We start from the raw sequence: 18517 nt of genomic DNA on the forward strand, positions 1-18517 counted from the left end.
TTCAAGATGAAATAAAAAGTCAATAGATGTGTATGAAATCCACAAAATGAAGCAAAGAGCACTGATAAAAGTAAACATATAGGTAAATATAAATAACAGTGTAAATGTAACTTTGTGTTTGTAACTCATTTTTTTTCTCCTATCTTATTTAAGAGAAACTTGTATAAAGCAGTGAGTATAAAACTGATGGGAAGACAATTTATAAAGATGTAATCTAAATGACAATGATTGCATAAAGAAAGAGGTAAGATATGGAGGTGTTTGGAGCAGTTTTTGTATACTATTGAATTTAGGTTGATATTAACCAGACTAAATTGTTTTAAGATGTCAATTTTATTCACCAGGGCAATCAAAAAGAAAATAACTTAAAAAATAAAAACAAAAAAAGTGACAAGGAAAATCAAATTGTAAGCTAGACAATATCTATGTAACATAAAAGAAGGCAGTGATGGAGAAATAGATTTAAAAAAAGACAAATGACTTATCAAAAACAAATAAAGTAATAGATGTAAATCCTGCCTTAGCAGTACTTCCATTAAATTTAAATGGACTAAAAATTCCAATCAAAAGACTGAGATTTGCAAAATGGCTTTTTAAAAAATTCAGCTGTCTGCTATCTACAAGAGACATATTTTAAACTTAAAGACAAAAACAAATTGAAATTGAAAGGCTAGAAAATGTCATCCAAACATTAACTACAAGAGAACTGGAGTAGCTATACTTATATCATAAAAAATAGACTTTAAGTCAAAAATTGTTACTAGAGACAAAGAAGGATATTTTATAATAAAAAAGAATCAATCCATCAGGAAGATTCAATAATTAGATACACACTGAACAACAGAACCCAAAATGGACAGAACTGAAGGGAGAAATAGACAATAACTGATAAGAGTATAAGTGGAAGAGAAACTGTAATAACGAATACATTCAAAGATCTGTTATTCTAAAATCTCGCCCTTTCCTTGTAGATACATATACCCTAGAAAGAGTAGTAAACATATGTACAAAAGGATGTGTACCTGATTGTTTAGGTCAGCATTGATTTTAATACCCCAAAGTCAGAAGTTACATATGTTTACATCCAAAGATGAACAAAGAAGCAGAATGATTTTCATTTAATGGACTATTACCAGGTAATGAAAATAAAGCAACTTTAGCTAATATTATCTACACTCACTTACATATGCATGTACAATTCACCCATGAACAACTCAGATGTAAACTTCCAGGTCCATTTATACACAAATTTTCTTCTGCTCTACCACCTCTGAGAGAGCAAGACCAATCCCTCTTCCTCCTCCTCCTCAGCCTATTCAACATGAAGACAATGAGAATGATGACCTTTATGATGATCCACTTACACTTAATAAGTAGTAAATATAATTTCTTTTCCTTATGATTTTCTTAATAACATTTTCTTTTCTCTCACATTATTGTAAAAATACAGTATATAATACATATAATATACAAAGTATGTGCTAATTGGACACTTATATTATCAATAAGGCTTCTGATCAATAGTACACAATTAGTAATTAAGTTTTGGGGGAGTTAAAAATTATATGCAAATTTTCACCTGCCCAGGGGAGTTGGTACTCCTAATCCTCACATTGTTCAAGGATTAACTGCATCTTACACAAAGAAATGTGTATACACACACACGCAAATATATTGCACAAAGGAAACACTGAACATTAAAAAATCAAGTTACAAAAGAACACATTTAGAATGCAGCCATTTATATCAACTGTCCAAAATAATACCAGATATTTTATTAGTGATATAGATATATATTCATAAAAGTTAATGGAAATTCATGTGAATAATAAACACCTAATCCAGGTTACTGATTACATTTGGTATGGGATTCGAGAGAGGGGAATGTGATGAAGGGAGAAACCATGGGGCACTTCAATTAAACTATTTCTTAAGCTGGTACATGGCCATATTCTTTATATATTTTTACATGATAGAAATAATTATTTCAATTTTTATTAAAAATATGAATACTTTAAGAGTTGAATTATGCAGATCCTTACTTCTAAAATGAGTCAATCAAAATTGCAGATAATTAGTGTATCTGGGGCCTAAGGAAACTTGGGAAAATATTGCTCATGATTTGTAATACAACACAGAGGAAAGAGAAGGAACATGGAGAAGGAATTCCAGAATCAATCTTTGAATTGGGGTAAAAATGAGAAAAAATAGATTGTGGGGAAAGGTGATCAGTTCAGACCAGTTCATGTTAAGCTGGTGAAGTCTGTGGAACAAATAAGCTATTTGAGTTGTGGTCTAGGGTTCAGAAAAAATGGGATATCTTTATTTGGTTGTCATCTGCAAAAAGATGGTTGTTTCAGCAACGGGAGTAGCTGAGTTTCTTTAAGAAGAGCACATGTAGAGAGAAAATTACTGTAGTCTGCAAAGGGGCTTGCCAAGAAAAGGAAGTTTCTCAAGAAGGGGATGGTCAACTCTGCCAAATGCTGCTGAAAGATCATGTAAGAAAAATACTGCAACTCTACTCAGCAATATGAATATGTCAGGCTATTTTAGGACATGAAGATACAAGAACCCTAAGTTACCTTCCATGATGACTTAATTACCAGAATAAAGGAAAATGAGAAACTGTATTGGAAGCAGTCACCTCAACAGTCATATGGTTGTCCCAAACTCAGAGACCTCATAGAAAAATGTAATTCATCTGTATTCGGAATATAAACTGACTCATGAAATCCACCTTCTCTTTTTTTTCCCCAACATCTTTGCCTCCAAGAAGACAGGATTTATCATTAACATGGGTTTGGTTGCTACTATCCGACATGGATGGTCACTGCCACATCATTTCTGATGTTTTGACTTCCCTCATGCTTTTTCTGGTAGCTCTTCACTGACGTCTAGGCCAGTTAACCAACACCAGGAAAACATGGTAGGTTTCATTTGATTCAAGGGTCATAAACTACAGAAATTTATGCAGCAGAGAAGTATTGCTTGAATTGCCAAAGCTAGTAAGAGGTATCTGACAACAGCCTGTACTCCTTCCTTACTTTGTCATCGCTACACTTTTTGGAATGACAGTTTTTCCAGTCTTGAACTTATGCTCCACTCTTCTAGTAGATAAAACAGTCTTTTCTAAATATACTTCCTTAAAAATTTTCCCTTTAATCATCCATGTATAGAAAAATGCTAATTTTAACACTTTGTAATTATTACTAATCTGAACCTATTTTAAAAGATGAAATGATGTGTATCTATTTCATAACATGAAGCAATTTTATTTTCTTACAAGTTTCTGAGCATAAAAGCAATATTAATATTACTTTTTGAGTTACTAACCTTGAACTACAGGTGAAGAGTTTTGAATTAATTTCTGTAATTGCCTGAAATCGATGAAGAAAGACAATGGAGACACTCCAAAATTTGACTTGGAAATTATTTTGGCTTACAAATGCAAATGTGTGCACTATAACTTTTTAAAATAATTAGAAAATGTTTTAAAATCCATTCAAAACAATAATTACTATCTATTGCACCTTAAACCAATAATTAATTTGTTTTTCCAATTTGGCCATGCTGAATGAGACCCACTGTCATTCAATTTATTTTAATATAACTTAAAATAACTGTCTTGGTCAACATTTTATTGATTTAAAGCATTTATTGTAATGTTTTCTTTGTTCAGCAGTTGTTTACTCATGTGGAGACATTGTAAAATGTTTTTGAGAGACACTTCATCACTTCCTTGCAATCAAGTTTCTTGTGTTTATCTTTGTGCATGTGGCATAGAAGAGCAAAGTGTTTTTTTCAGATTTCCTTCAAAAATCATTCTTCTTATCTTTGAACAGAACGTAGATCTACATTGTTAAGCCTATATAGAACATTATAGATCTAGTGCAAGTGTGAGCTGAGACCCAGAGAATGTAGTCACTGCATTAATTATATGTTTGGGGAGATGATTCTTCCCCATTCTAGGTGTGTCCTTCCATGTGGAGGAAGTTCATTACCTTTGCCAAAGGAAAGAAGTATTAATGACAGTTGGTAAAGACATTAAGGAAGACTTTAATCAAGTGGTAACTATTGTGATAGGTATAGGAACCCCTGTAAGCGGGTCTTGTGGTGGGGAAGAGAGACTCAGCTCAACTCCCAATACCAAAAGGCCAGATGGAGATTTGCAGCCAAGGAGCTGGATGGGCATCCGTGAATGGAAATCTAAGAGAAAACATCAGTGGTCAGGGGAATTTGGTCAAAACAGGTTTGATGGGATTATGGTTGAAGGCAGGCCTGGATGATAGCATATCCAGAAAGGAAAATAAAAAATCTGATCAGCTATCAAGGGTAGTTAGACAACAAGGGTGGAGGATTTTCACTAAACAGATACAGCAGTATTCGTGCTAAAACTGGATTCTGCAAGGAAGGCTCAGAGGAGCCAGCTTAAGGTGAGGTCAAGAAGATGATGGTCTTTGTCATCTTATCACTCCTGGCATCTCCATTCTTCTGCCCACTCTGTCCCAGGAAAAGGCGGTTGAGCTATCAGATTGGTGTTTGAAAACTGAAAGGAGACATTCATGTTTTTCCATTTTCCTCTTTATCTTGGGAACAAGGAAACTCAAAGGCACATATTTCTTTGTTACTGGAATCCAGACCTTGACAAACTCACTGGTCCACTGTGGCTTGTGCAAAGATAGATGAGCCTCACTAATTCTGATATTTACTTTCAGAAAGTACATTTGCGATCTTAGTCTATAGTGATCATTGAGATGACGTTTTGGTCTCCATCTTACAACACCCTGCCTTATTTGCCATTGAATTTAGAACTAGTGAGTAGAAGACTGCTTTTTATTGGAACCCTCCCAAAACACCAACAATAATAATACTAATTGTTGAGACTTCTCTACCTTCCAGATACGATTCTGAGGTCTTTGTAGCTATTATCTCATATAATCTTTGCAATAGTCCTAAATGGCAGGTATATTATTAAACACTCTTTAAAGATGTGAAAACTGAGCCACTGAGATGTTAGATGTGAGGAAGTAGCCTTAGACCACAAACTTAGTAAGACATAAAACTGGCATTCGATTTAACAGTTTTATTCCAAAAACCCACATTTGTAACACTATACTGCATTGATATTTTTCTACAAAAGTAAAAATTTATAAAATTGGACTTCCCCTATCTTAGCCAATTTTCTTGGTATTAGAACACACATGAGTTTTTACAAAATGCAATAGTTCTTGTTATATGTGTTTTCAAGCTGAACACAATTCAAATGTATAGATACATATTAGGTTAGATTCTATTATTGTTAGGCAAAGATAAAAGAGTAGTGCAGTATCCAATGGAAGTGCTTATTAGAAATTGAATGCCAATCAGAAAAATGGAGATGTTATCTAGGCCCAGGATGTTATTCAACCACTTAAAATTTTTGACTGTAAAGAAGGTTTCATATATGGTATAAGGTCACAGTCCACGTAAGGCCTATGAGCTAAGACTAAAGATAATACACTATAACGTATATATTGGAGGCCTTGGAGTTGCAATAAATGATATGTTTCCCATAAACTAAGAGTTTTACTTCTTAAATCAATGAATATTTGATTATGTTAGATATATACTGGTACATCCAAATAAACCAAAATGACTTCTTGGTTTCAAATAGGTCTTTGAAGGTACACAGAAATCTGAAAGATTGTTAATAAATGGGTGTGATCAACTTGGGATGTAGAAAACCTGGGGGCCTGTGGTGAGCAGAGAAACTGAATTGGGCAGGACTTATCCCATGTGGCTCAGGGACTGGGGATCACTAAAAAAAGAACATAAAGGTCTAATTTTGCCAGCCATTCTTTCTGCAAGGAGGAAATGACCTTTAAAGTTCTAGCAGACAATCATTTCCATGGTCACAATCTAAAGCCAACTATACTAACAGCAAATTATAATGACAAAGTAAGGTTATTTTCAGACATATTAGATCAAGACTGTTTATTCTTTAGTTGCCTTTTCTGAGTGAATTACTTGAGTTCATATACCATCCAAATGAAGGTGAAAAATAAAGCAAAGAAAACATATGATGGAAAAAATGATGAGATAACTCAGGAGTTCAGCAAACTAAATCCCAGGAAGTTAATTGCACTGTAAGCTTGGAAGGCAACCAAAGTTAAAGCAGAAAATGAATGGGCTCCAAGAAGAATGTCTTCAAGATGAAGATGAAATAGAATCCAAAGAATAAATAGAATGACTAAGAAGCTAGATAAGATTAGTGATTTAGTGGCACAGTGAAGAAAGCACATCTCTCTTCTCCCGTCAAGAAATAAAAGAGAATCAATTAAATAGTCTAGGAAAAACAAAGCACTAACAGCAACAAAAATACAGAAAGCCACGACTCAAATATGAAGCAAACTAAAATGTGGCATGATTTTAAGACATTTATTAACTATTAGTAAAAAGAATCCCTTTACCCTGAATGGTAGAAACATCTGCTTTAAAGTCACACAAATCTTAACATTAGATCCATAGAAAAAGAAATGAAGTCAGCACAGTTCATGGCTTTGCAGTGAATCCTATTTCACAGTCATAATGATGTGAATACTGCTTATTCATTTTTAGTTTTTAGAAAAAAGTGAACAAAACCTGGAGGACTAATTGTTACAAATCAGAATATAAGTGTCATCTAAAGTTGATAGAGCCTGGGAAGTGCAAGAGAATAAGGAGAGAGAGAGGGAGATACCGAGACACTTTTGTGGCCTTTTGTGGAAATTCAGTGGCAAGCCAAGAGATATTTGTCTCTTTTTTGCTTTTTGTATTGTAAATACTGGTCAATTATACTGTGGGATTTTACATTTTCTCGTAGAATGTATCGATAAAGTTTTCTGCTTATTTTTAAATCAAAGTATATACTTTGACAAGCATTTGAGTGAATAAAAACTTAGGTGCTTTCACAAGAACTCAACAGCATTATCTTCAGAGGTACTCAAATCTGCAAGATCATAAAATAGAAATTTAAGTGGATGATTTAAAGTTATAAAGGCAACCAAATGTACTAGTTAAAATTAAACTTATCTGCAAGTAGCAAAGACCCCAGATAGCAATGGCTTATGCAAAATAAAAATTTATTTATCTCTCATGTAAAAACCTGGCAGAGAGCAGTCCAGAACAGGCCTGGCAAGTGTAATTTACAAAGTCCTCAGGGACTTAGATTTATTTCGTTTTGTTTCCCTGCTGTGGGAGTCATCCCTCACAAGTTTACTTTATTGTCCAAAATAGCTGCTTGAACTTCAGCAATCATGTCTGCATTCCAGCCAGCAGAAAGAAGGAAAGGATACAACAAGAACCCACACTCCACATAAAGTGATTTTTTTTTTAAGTACCTAGAAGCTGACACACAGCTTTGATTCTTAATGTTATTGGTCAAATCTTGGTCACATGGCCACATGTAGTTACAAGGAAAGCTGTTGAATGTACTTATTCTATAAATCTAAATTGTGTTTTATTTATTTATTTATATCTATATTTATTTTTGAGACAGGGTCTCACTCTGTCACACAGGCTGGAGTGCAGTGGTGCAATCATGGTTCTTTGCAGCCTTGATCTGTCAGACGCAAGCAGTACTCCTGCTTCAACCTTTCAAGTAACTGGTACTACAGGCATGTGCCACTGTTCCCAGCTAAGTGTTTTTTATTATATATAAAGACCAGATCTCCCTATGTTTCCCAATCTGGTCTTGAGCTCTTGGACTCAAGCAATGCTCCCTCCTTGTCCTCCCAAGGTGCTGGTATTATAGGCATGAGCCACTGTACCCAGCCCAAATCTAAAATTTAAAAAAAAAAAAAAAAGATCTAGATTCTGCTGTGATGATATTTGGGGACAATTAGCAGCATTTGTTTCACCAAAAAAACACACTGGAAAAAAAATTGGAAAAAAACTGAACATAGCATAGTATACGTGATATTTTCAGCTTTCCTAGGACCAAGTCATTGAAGTATGCAGAAAGCTGCTAACTCAAGAATAAGAAATACTGAGGTGACCATCAGAAAAACTGAAATCAGAAATCACTTTTAAAAATTATTTCTATATTTTTAATATACAGTAGAATTTAGGGTAAGTAAAGAAAGGGACTACTGCTTTCCATTATAAGCACATTAGCACTTAATATTTACAAAGTAAAGTTAATACATGAAAAAAAGAAGGAAGCCTTTATTAATATTATCAAATGCTATAAACAACCCAGACAAGAAAAATCGCCTATAGATTTGATGAATAAGATGTGGTATCACAAGGCCTGATGCCTACCTCCCTGCAGAGGGGTGAGGAGTAAAGAAAAGGAAACTTGATTTAGATCACTGGGTAATCAATCACATAGGAGATATGACTGCCAGTCCCTCTTCATCTCATTTTCCCCTTTCTGGAATTTCTTTAGTTTGTGAATATCTATGTCATCCTCCAGCATTTAGAACTGGGCTGACACAATATATGATCTGTCCACCAGATAATGGGAAAAACTATAACTTATTCTGAACTTCTATTGAATAAATACCTATTGAAGCAACCTAGGTTTGCTCTAAAATTTTGAGGACATACACATTGTGGCATACTCATTCTGATCATAAACACACGCACGCGCACACACACACACACATACACATACACATAGCCGTCCTCCACACACACACACACATATATACATATGGATTTAAATCACATGAGTATTACTTGTTTATTCTATCAAGCAACAGAATGCAAAAATGTACCAAGATAATAATCAACTCTCCATTCATTTTCATTCTCACTCCCCTTTTTAGCTGCTATTAAACTCCCAAAATGGAGATTTCTGTGTCAAAGTATTTTTGTATTTTTAATTTTAGCACATAGTTTTTTTTTAAAGGAGATATAGCAATTTACATTCTCACCAGTACAAAAGTGCCCAGCCCTATTCATCCTTTTTATATTTTTGTCAGTCTGAGGGTTAAAAAATAGCATATTTTTTCTTTAATTTATATTTATCTGACTAGTAGGGAGAATGAATGAAATGTTATATGTATACTGGTCATTTGCATTTTCTCTCCTACAAATTGTGACGTACTTTGCCCATCTTCCTATTTGTCTCTTTTTCATCAATCTTCAGGAGCTCTGTGTAACAGAAAAACAACATTTTTTTTTTCTGTCATCTGTGTTGCAAATATTTTCCCTACCCTTTGTTGTTCGATGTTTTGTAGTTTTTCATAAAATTTGTACATATTCTTGTTCCTCTTTAGAATATAGAATTTTTCCTCTAATTTTAACAAGCATCGGAATGAATATAAACTTGGGTGCTCTGCAAGTATTCAAAGGCATCATCTCCAAAGATATACAAGATATCAATGGATCTCTCATAGGAACAATAAGGAGTTTACATCATCATCTTGTGCAACAGGGGAATCAGCCAAGTCTTCTTGGCCACTGACTTCCATAATGTGGGGAGGACTGAGGAGTCAGGCTGGCCTGCAGGGCACTCATTTAAGAGTTGAATAACTCACATCTGAAGTTATGATCACCCAACCTGGTCGTTCAACTAGTGGTATCCTCTTGTGCACCAAAGGCAAAGGTGACAAATGGAATGAACGTGCACTTGTCTTTAAATGTCACCTTACAAATAACAATAGTGAATTATTTTATGATATACAATAGGAAAACAATCTCTGAAAAATGGCATACATTTGTATTGCATTTGTAAATTGCTTTCACAAAAGATTCATTTAATCAATCTTCCAGAAATAACAATGTATTTCATCATCTGCAGTCCTCAGATTTAGAAACAGATTTACAGATGTGAGAAGTGACATACTACAAATAAAACAAATAAGTGCTTAAGTTGGACTAGGACCCAGCCACAGGCTGCCTTCCAGGCACTAAAATTTCTACCTTGGAATTCTATAGATTAAAAGAAAAGGGATAATTAAATACCTATACTAAACTCTAAATATTTTGAAAATGCACAGTTCTAAAAACAGTATCTGGTGGGGACTTGGGGTTGGAATACTTCTTCCACATTGCTTCTTCTTTCCATGTAGATTCCCTTTCTGAACTGAAAACTCATTTCACCACAGTTCTTCTCAGCGTTTGATTGCAGGTGTCAAAGGTATCAGCAGAGCTGGTTAACAGATGCTTAGACTTTAACTTTCAGTAGAATTGGCATCCAGAATAAATACGGTAACCTTTCTCCTGAGGTTTTGTGTTTTACCTAGTGTTCTTCTTCCCCTTTTCTGAAAAATATTTCTTTAAGACAGAGCCCTAGTCTCTCAAGATAATAAAAAGTTATCTAGGGAAAGAAGAAAATACTCAAAGTAAAATACTCTGGTTTATTGTTGAACTGTTGGTTCAAGTTTTTTTCAACAAACACAATGGAGGATGAAGCAGGAAGTCGAGGAAAGCTCGCTCTTGGGTATGAGCAGATGTGGGACATGTGGAGCCCTGGCTCGGCCACTGACCGGTGGGACACACACCGGTCAATATTTATCTCAATTAAATATTCACATAATCCAGGCCTGGCACGGTGGCTCACGCCTGTAATCCCAGCACTTTGGGAGGCTGAGGTGGGCAGATCACCTGAGGTCAGGAGTTTGATACCAGCCTGGACAAAGTGGTGAAATCCCATTTCTACTAAGAATAAAAAAATTAGTCGGGCATAGTGGCTCCTGCTTGAAGTCGCAGCTACTTGGGAGGCTGAGGCACGAGAATTGTTTGAACCCAGGAGGCAGAGGTTGCAGTGAGCTGAGACCACACCATTGTGCTCCAGCCTGGGCAACAGAGTGAGACTCCGTCTTAAAAAAAAAAAAAAAAAAAAAAAATCCCATAACCCTAAGAGGCTTCATGGGCCCATTTACGGAGCCTTTGGGAAGATAAAGAACAGCAAAGCACAAAGTGACCTTATTGGGCCATCTATGTTAGGTTAGGCCTTCGCACATAATTGAACTTCGATAAATATTGTAGTGGTATGAATGCTGGAGCAGAATAAAAGAGATACTAATTGAAGAGTCCATTAGAGTAAAATGCAAAGGCATTTGGAATCTACAATGGAAATGTGATCTTTGCCTAACCACAGTTAAAACTTAGTAGTGGTAGCTGAAGATGATTTTTTTAAACAACAAAAAAATGAATTTGAGGTAAGGAACTCATTATACAAGATACAATCATTTTGGAAAGAAAAGTATTATTTAACACATCTCCCCACGTGGTATGGCTCCAGATTGTAAGATGACTTTTCTGTATTGGAGTTCACTCAAATCCCATCTTGGGTACAATGTGTGTACAGATCTAATTCTAAAAATATCTCTTTGTATTTTGAAACTTATAACTAGTCTACTAAGTGGGGTAAGCAGGAGTGGGGAGAGTTTCAAGTTTCTCATTCTCTTGTGGCTTCTAGGAGAATTGCTGCAATGCCCATCGTTTTTATCTCTATTTATGCCAAAGAGATAATATTTTTGAAAGGCTCCAGGAAATTACTTGAGCATAGGTTATTCAGGGATCACACTCAATGAACATTTGTTAAAAGACTAGATGGTTTCACTTCTGAACAAATATTCTAACACTCTTGAGGATGTTTGCTGACTGATGTGCCCCACATAAGATCCTGAATCTACTGCCAGATGAAGGAAAGTGCCGTTGGAATCAAAGGGCTGTCATTACACAGCCAAATGGCTTTTTCTGAAGCCAACCTATATGCAGGTTTCAGGGGAGTCTGTGAGTTTCTTTTTCTTGCAGGATTGTCTTTGTATATTTCACAGTGATTTCAGTAGAAATGCAAATCTAGGGTGTGGCATGGAGGTACCACTCAATTAAGACAAAGAAAGTTCTCCTGTCTCTCAGATGGCTTTATTTTGGAGAAAGTATAGAACTAGCTGTCCAACCCATGGCCTGTGGGCCACATGCATCTGGGACAGCTTTGAATGTGGCCCAACACAAATCCGTTAAGTTTCTTAAAACATTATCCGATTCTTTTTTTTTTTTTTTTTGACTCATCAGTGTGACCCAGGGAAGCCAAAAGATTGGACACCCCTGGTGTAGAACAGATCAAATCCAACACACTCAGACAAATATGTACCAACTTACACAGTCAGAGAAAGGGTTTGTACTTGATTGGTTAGCTTTACTGAACCTATTGTGTATGGGAAGTATACTGTCAGATGAGAGCAATTTTTTTCCGTAGCTAATATTGACAGCAGGGAAGAGGTAGCCCTGTTCACTTACCCACAACCTCTTTTCTATTAAAAAATTTCAAAGAAAGTTCTAACAAAAAAACAGGACTCTGCGCCCTGGCCTCTGAAAATTTTGGACTGATACTCTGTGCTCTCCAACCCATGTGACTACTTAAATTTAAATTAATTTAAAAAATAAAATTTTAAATTCAATTCCTTAGACTAGGCACATTTCAAGTGCTTATTAATCACATGTGGCTAGCAGCTACCATATTTCACAGTACAGATCTAGAACATTCACGTCATTGTGGAAAGTTCTTTGGGCAGTGTTGGTTACAGATTATGCATTTTATGAGCACCAACTAGGTCTGCTGGCCTGCCAAATTTGGACCTCTCTTAACTCCCTGTTGTTGCCACACTGAGACAAAAATGAGAAGACCCAAATGCTTAAAATCAATTTAATATTTTATTCTTCAACTATTCCCTATTAATCAAAATTTCTATTAATTAAATAATCATTTAAAGTAGTCTATCAACTAGAATAACTACATTGGACTATGGCACAAGAAAAGATATAAACTTTTCTTGTGGAAAGCCATAGATATGGGCTTCTTTGTTACAAAAGTGAGCCTGTGCTAAGTAATAGAGAAATTGGCCTTGCAACAAAAACTAAAGTATGTGGCATTGACTTAGCAATTTAGTAGTAGGCAGCAAGAAAACCAAGATCAGAAAACAGAAGGCTCAACAAGCCCTTTGATTTGGGGAAAAAAATTTAAAACTCTTCCACTGATAACTTGGAAGGCAGAACAAATGCCTCCTGGACTCGATTGGAAAACAGGTCAATGTTGTCCGTTGCATATTATTGGCTGCACTTAGCAAAGAATTAGAAGAAAATCTTAAGTTTGGATCAAAATTGCTTGATATGAAAGAGAATGAATGAGATAAAAAGTTTTTGAATTTAAAGATTGGTACAAATTTCAGCTTCTAGACCTAAAACAGTACCAAAAGGTAGGAAAAGTGTTTTGAGTAACAAATGTCCATTAAAACACAGCGCTATGTCGAAAATAAAATTAGGAGTGTGATTTCCACTAAAGCGCATTCTCACAGATAGACTCAGGGTAGTTCCATTAGGTTTAAAGAGAACGGTGGACCAGAAAGCCAAAGTATACATAAAGTTAAAAAATTATTCTAGAAATGATGTGTGGCTATTGTCATAAAGAGGCAACTGTAAGGAAAAAGATGAGTTGCCTACCAAGTATCTGGGGAAATTGGATTGCCAATGAAATCATAAGCCTACACAGTGAATCAGCCAGTCCATCAATCAACAATAAATAAATGCCTTTGACCATTTGAGAACTGAACAACTTAGGTCTCCCATATTCCACTACCAGGAGGAGAGCTAGGAAGCTTAAGCTGCCTTCAAGGAAGGCATATTCTACAACACCTCACATGAAGCAATGGAGAAAAACAATCAACAAAGAAATTCTCGCAAGCAGATTAAAATGCCATGATTATAAAAGGACAAGAGATTTCTCCCAGAGAGCAGAATCAGGGTCCACGAAAGAAACTTCCTCTGCTTCCGTGGTAGAATACCTTCACGGTGCTTGTTTTAGTGGGATTTTACAAATGCTATGCATCATTGCTAGATGTGTTTCTCCCATTTTTAAGTAACAATCATTATATCCTAAACTTGATCTACCATTATTAAACTTTGGGTGTGGGTTGGGCAGATGTCTTTCCCCTAATTCATAGGTTGACAAGCCACAAAATGTGCAAGTAAGATCTGAAGGAGGAAACTGCATACTCCCCAGAGATCCTGGACTTTGAGCTGGATATCGTTGGATTAGTTGGATAGAATTTATGTTGTCTCACCTTGAGACGGGTGAGTGTGAAGAAAAATGCAATGGATATAGTATTTGGTGATTAAATTGGTGAACTGTGGCAGAGACTTTCCGTGCTCATCAATCTCCATGTGCTCTTTTTTCTGGCCATATATCAAAGCTGCATATACCAGCTTCCTTTGCACTTACATGTGGCAATATGGATAAGTGCTGGCAGTGGAATATGAGTAGAAATGATGTTCATTCCTTTGCAGGCAGGGCCCATGAAATATCACCCCGTCACCCATCTCTCTCTCTCTCTCACTCCTCATCGGCCACCTGAATGGAGAAGACTCTTAATCTCAGCGTCTAGAAAAGGGTAAAATCAAAATGTTCTGGGTTCCAGAGACTTCTGCCGAAGACTTTCATCAATATGATGAAAGAGAGATAGAAACTTGCCTTGTGTTAAGCTGTTGAGACTTGGAGGTTGTTTTTACAGCAGTTAGCCTACTGTGAGTAATATGCCAAGAATTGCTACTTCCAGTCCACTGAAAATAGGATTCTTGTACTCTGCAAAACATTGACATGAATCATTTAGGGATATGGGTAGAAAATAGAGGGTGTTTCCCCCCATAGTTTCTAATATTAAGTTGCAGGAAAAAGAGAAGAGGATGGAGGCGTTCTTGCCCCTTTTATTAATTCACTCAAAGTAGAAATTGTGGACCCACAACCAACATATCTTTCTAAAAAAAATTTTTGAAGCAAGGAAAAATAATTTTTCCTAATTTTATAAGAACCTTAAAATCAAGCTAGCATGGTTTCTAAGTTAGACAGCATTAAGTAGTAAGTTATAATCATATTCCATATTCACCAACCTTCAATATGCATCTCAAAATGCAACCTTTCAATAAAGTACACATAGACCTTGAGGTCCTTTTACTGAGAAAAACTACCATGGTCCATTAGTCTGTACTCTTCTTATAAGAAAGAGAGTATTACATGACGGTGTCATGGGTCTCAGACCCTACCTATTAAGGGGATTTTCCTAAGGGATTTTCAGATATAATCACTTGTGAATGCCCCATGGAAACTCAGTTCAAGTAGTCTATAAGGACCTAGAGAAATTGTTAATGTAATTAGAATACCTCCCTATCTGACTAGACATGGTGGTTCACATCTGTAATTCGAGACCTTTGGGAGGCCAAAGGCGGGGTGGACTGCTTGAGGCCAGGGGTTCAAGACCAGCCTGGCCAACATGGCAAAACCCCATCTCTACTAAAAATACAAAAATTAGCTGAGTGTGGTGGCGTGCACCTGTAATCCCAGCTTCTTGGGAGGCTAAAGCACAAGAATTGCTTGAACTTGGGAGGTGGATGTTGCAGTAAGCCAAGATTGCACCACTGCACTCCAGCCTGAATGACACAGCAAGACACCGTCTCAAGAAACAAAAAAGAATACCTCCCTATCTGCCTCTCTTTATTTTCATTCCACCATCAACATGACTACATACATAATGGTGCAGTTGAACTCCTGGTTAGATGGAATATTCGTGAAAAGTATGTAATTTGGAATGTACCAGTTGTTTTCCTGAAAAGAAACAGCTTTTCACCTTGGAAAAAGATTTCTTTTGTCACGATTCTTAAAAATCAGGTAAGGAAAGGCAAAAGGATGTGACAGTAGGTCATGACAGGGTGTGTTGCTGCCAATGCTGCAGCCATGTGGCTTAGGTTGTTTGCAGAAACTATTAATCTCAGATACCAAGCACAAGTACATTTGGCTGAGGGTGACATTGTGAAAGTGTTTCTGTCTTCTCTCAAAGACCAGCAGTGGATACAACAGGGATCTGGACATTCCAATAACAGACAAAGCTACATTGGACGATACAGAAACAGTTTTATACGGTGACACTAGGACAAAACAGAAGCTATGGCAGCTGAAAAGTTGAGACCTGCTCTATTTCATCAGTTGTCTCACTACATGGCAGTTAGAGGAAAGAGTAACCTCTTTGGACAAATCCATACGTTTCATGGAAAATTTAGGGAAGAAAGAATTCACAGGAGACAAGATTTTACTCTCTACTAATTTGGCACATGAAACCATGAACAGGTTTTAATTCAAAAATTTAAAAGATCTCATTTAAATCCCATGTGAGTGACATTGGTCACACCTGGTATACAAAAATAACTGATACTACATGATTTATAAGGTATTATGCCAATGAGTTTTCATGTATGTGATTCTTTACTTCTTTGTTAATGAGATCACTGAGATTCAGAAGAGTTCATCATCTGGGGCAAAATGTCAAGCGCAGTAGGTGGCTGTTTTAGTCTATTTTCATCCTGCTATAAAGAACTGCCCCAGACTCGGTAATTTATAATGAAAAGAGGTGTAATTGACTCACAGTTCAGCATGGCTGGAGAAGCCTCAGGAAACTTACAATCATAGTCGAAGGTAAAGGGGAAGCAAGGTACCTTCTTCACAAAGTGGCAGAAAGTAGAAGTGCCAAGCAAAGAAGGAAGAGCCCCTTAAAAAAGCATCAGATCTCATGAGAACTCACTCACTACCATGAGAGCAACATGGGGGAAACCACCCCCATGATTCAATTTTATCCACCTGGTCTCTCCCTTGACATATGTGGATTATGGGGATTATGAGGATTATAATTCAATATACAATTTTGGGTGGGGACACAAAGCCTAACCATATCAGTGGCCAAGTGTAAACCTAGTCTTCTGACACTAGAGCCTGTCATAGTCCTTTGCCCATATAATATGCTGCCTCTCTGTGAGCCTCTGCCCTGTCTATTGGCTCAGAATGTCAATAGTCTCTTATCACCAAGTTAGTAAACCATCATTTTTTTCTTGGGATAATTCTATGTTGTGTTCATATGTCTGAAATCAGCTGCTCTGTGGTACAGAAGTTAAATACACCTTTGTTCCTGGACATCCCAAGGACCCAGTGCAGTGGAGGGACCACAGCTTACATTAGACAAAGAAAAATAATGTAACACTACAATGTAGAGATTAAATGTTTCACATGATGGAATGAAAATGAAGTGGGTGTTCTTTGAAAAAACTATTATAGTTGTTATATTTCTGACAGCATGATCAATTAGACACTGATGTGGTTTGGCTGTGTCCCCACCCAAATCTCATCTTGAGTTGTAGCTTCCATAACTCCCATGTGTCTGTCATAGGAGGGATCTGGTGGGAGATAATTGAATTATGGGGTGATTTCCCCCAAACTGTTCTTGTGGTAGTGAATAAGTGTCATGAGATCTGATGGTTTTATAGTGGGAAAGCCCTTTCACTTGGTTCTCATTTTCTCTCTTCCCTGCCTCCATGTAAGATGTGACTTGCCCCTCCTTGCCTTCCACCATGATTGTGAGGCTTCCTCAGCCATGTGGAACTGTGAGTCTATTAAATCTCTTTTGTTTATAAATTACCCAGTCTTGGGTATGTCTTTATCAGCAATGTTAAAATAGACTAATACAGACACCATGAGTGCTTATCATGTAAAAACAACTCAAACTGATGAAAACAATGTTTAAGACAACGTTTTCAAAGGAATCACGAACCTGGCAAGAAAGTAAAGAATGCACACATGCTAAAAATATTGTAAAAAAAGAAACTTTGGGAGGTAAGCAAGCATTAAAATTTGCTTTTGCATAAAAGCATGGAAGTCACATCATGGTAATTTGAGCCTTTGTTTTGAGGCATAAGGTGGCAATAGCAGTCAATAAAGTTGAGAACTCCCCCAAGGCACAGAGACAAATAGAACATCTCAATGTAAATATGGAATACTAGATAAGTATGCTTTCTCTTAGAATAATATATTAGTCCATTTTCATACCATTATAAAGAAATATCTGCAATTGGGTAACTTATAAAGAAAAGAGGTTTGATTGGCTCACAGTTATGCATGGCTGGGAAGGCCTCAGGAAACTTACAATCATGGGGGAAGAGGAAGCAAACACATCCTTCTTCACAAAGTAGCATGAAAGAAAAGTTCAGACAGAGCAAGGAGGGAAGAGCCCCTTATAAAACCATCAGACCTCATGATAACTCACTCACTATTATGAGAACAGCATGGGGGAAACAGCCCATGATCCAATCACCTCCAATAAGGTCCCTCCCCGAGCACATAGGGATTACAATTTAGGTTATAATTCAAGATAAGATTTGGGTGGGGACACATATCCAGACCATATCATTCCTACCCTGGCCCCTCCCAGGTCTCATCTTTCTTACATTTCAAAACACAATTATGCCTCCCCAGTAGTTCTTCAAAGTCTTAACTCATTCTAGCATTAACTCAAAAGTCCATGTCCGAAGTCTCATCTGAGACAAGGTAAGTCGCTTCTGACTAGGAGCCTTTAAAATCAAAAGCAAGTCAGTTACTTCCTAGATACATTGGGGGTACAGGCATTGGATAAATGTTCCCATTCCAAATGGAAGAAATTGGCCAAAACCAAGGAGCTACAGGCCCCATGCAAGCCCTAAATCCAGGAGGGCACTCATTAAATCTTAAAACTCC

Source organism: Macaca fascicularis, chromosome 13 (assembly GCF_037993035.2).
Source record: "Macaca fascicularis isolate 582-1 chromosome 13, T2T-MFA8v1.1".
Classification (NCBI taxonomy): domain Eukaryota; kingdom Metazoa; phylum Chordata; class Mammalia; order Primates; family Cercopithecidae; genus Macaca; species Macaca fascicularis.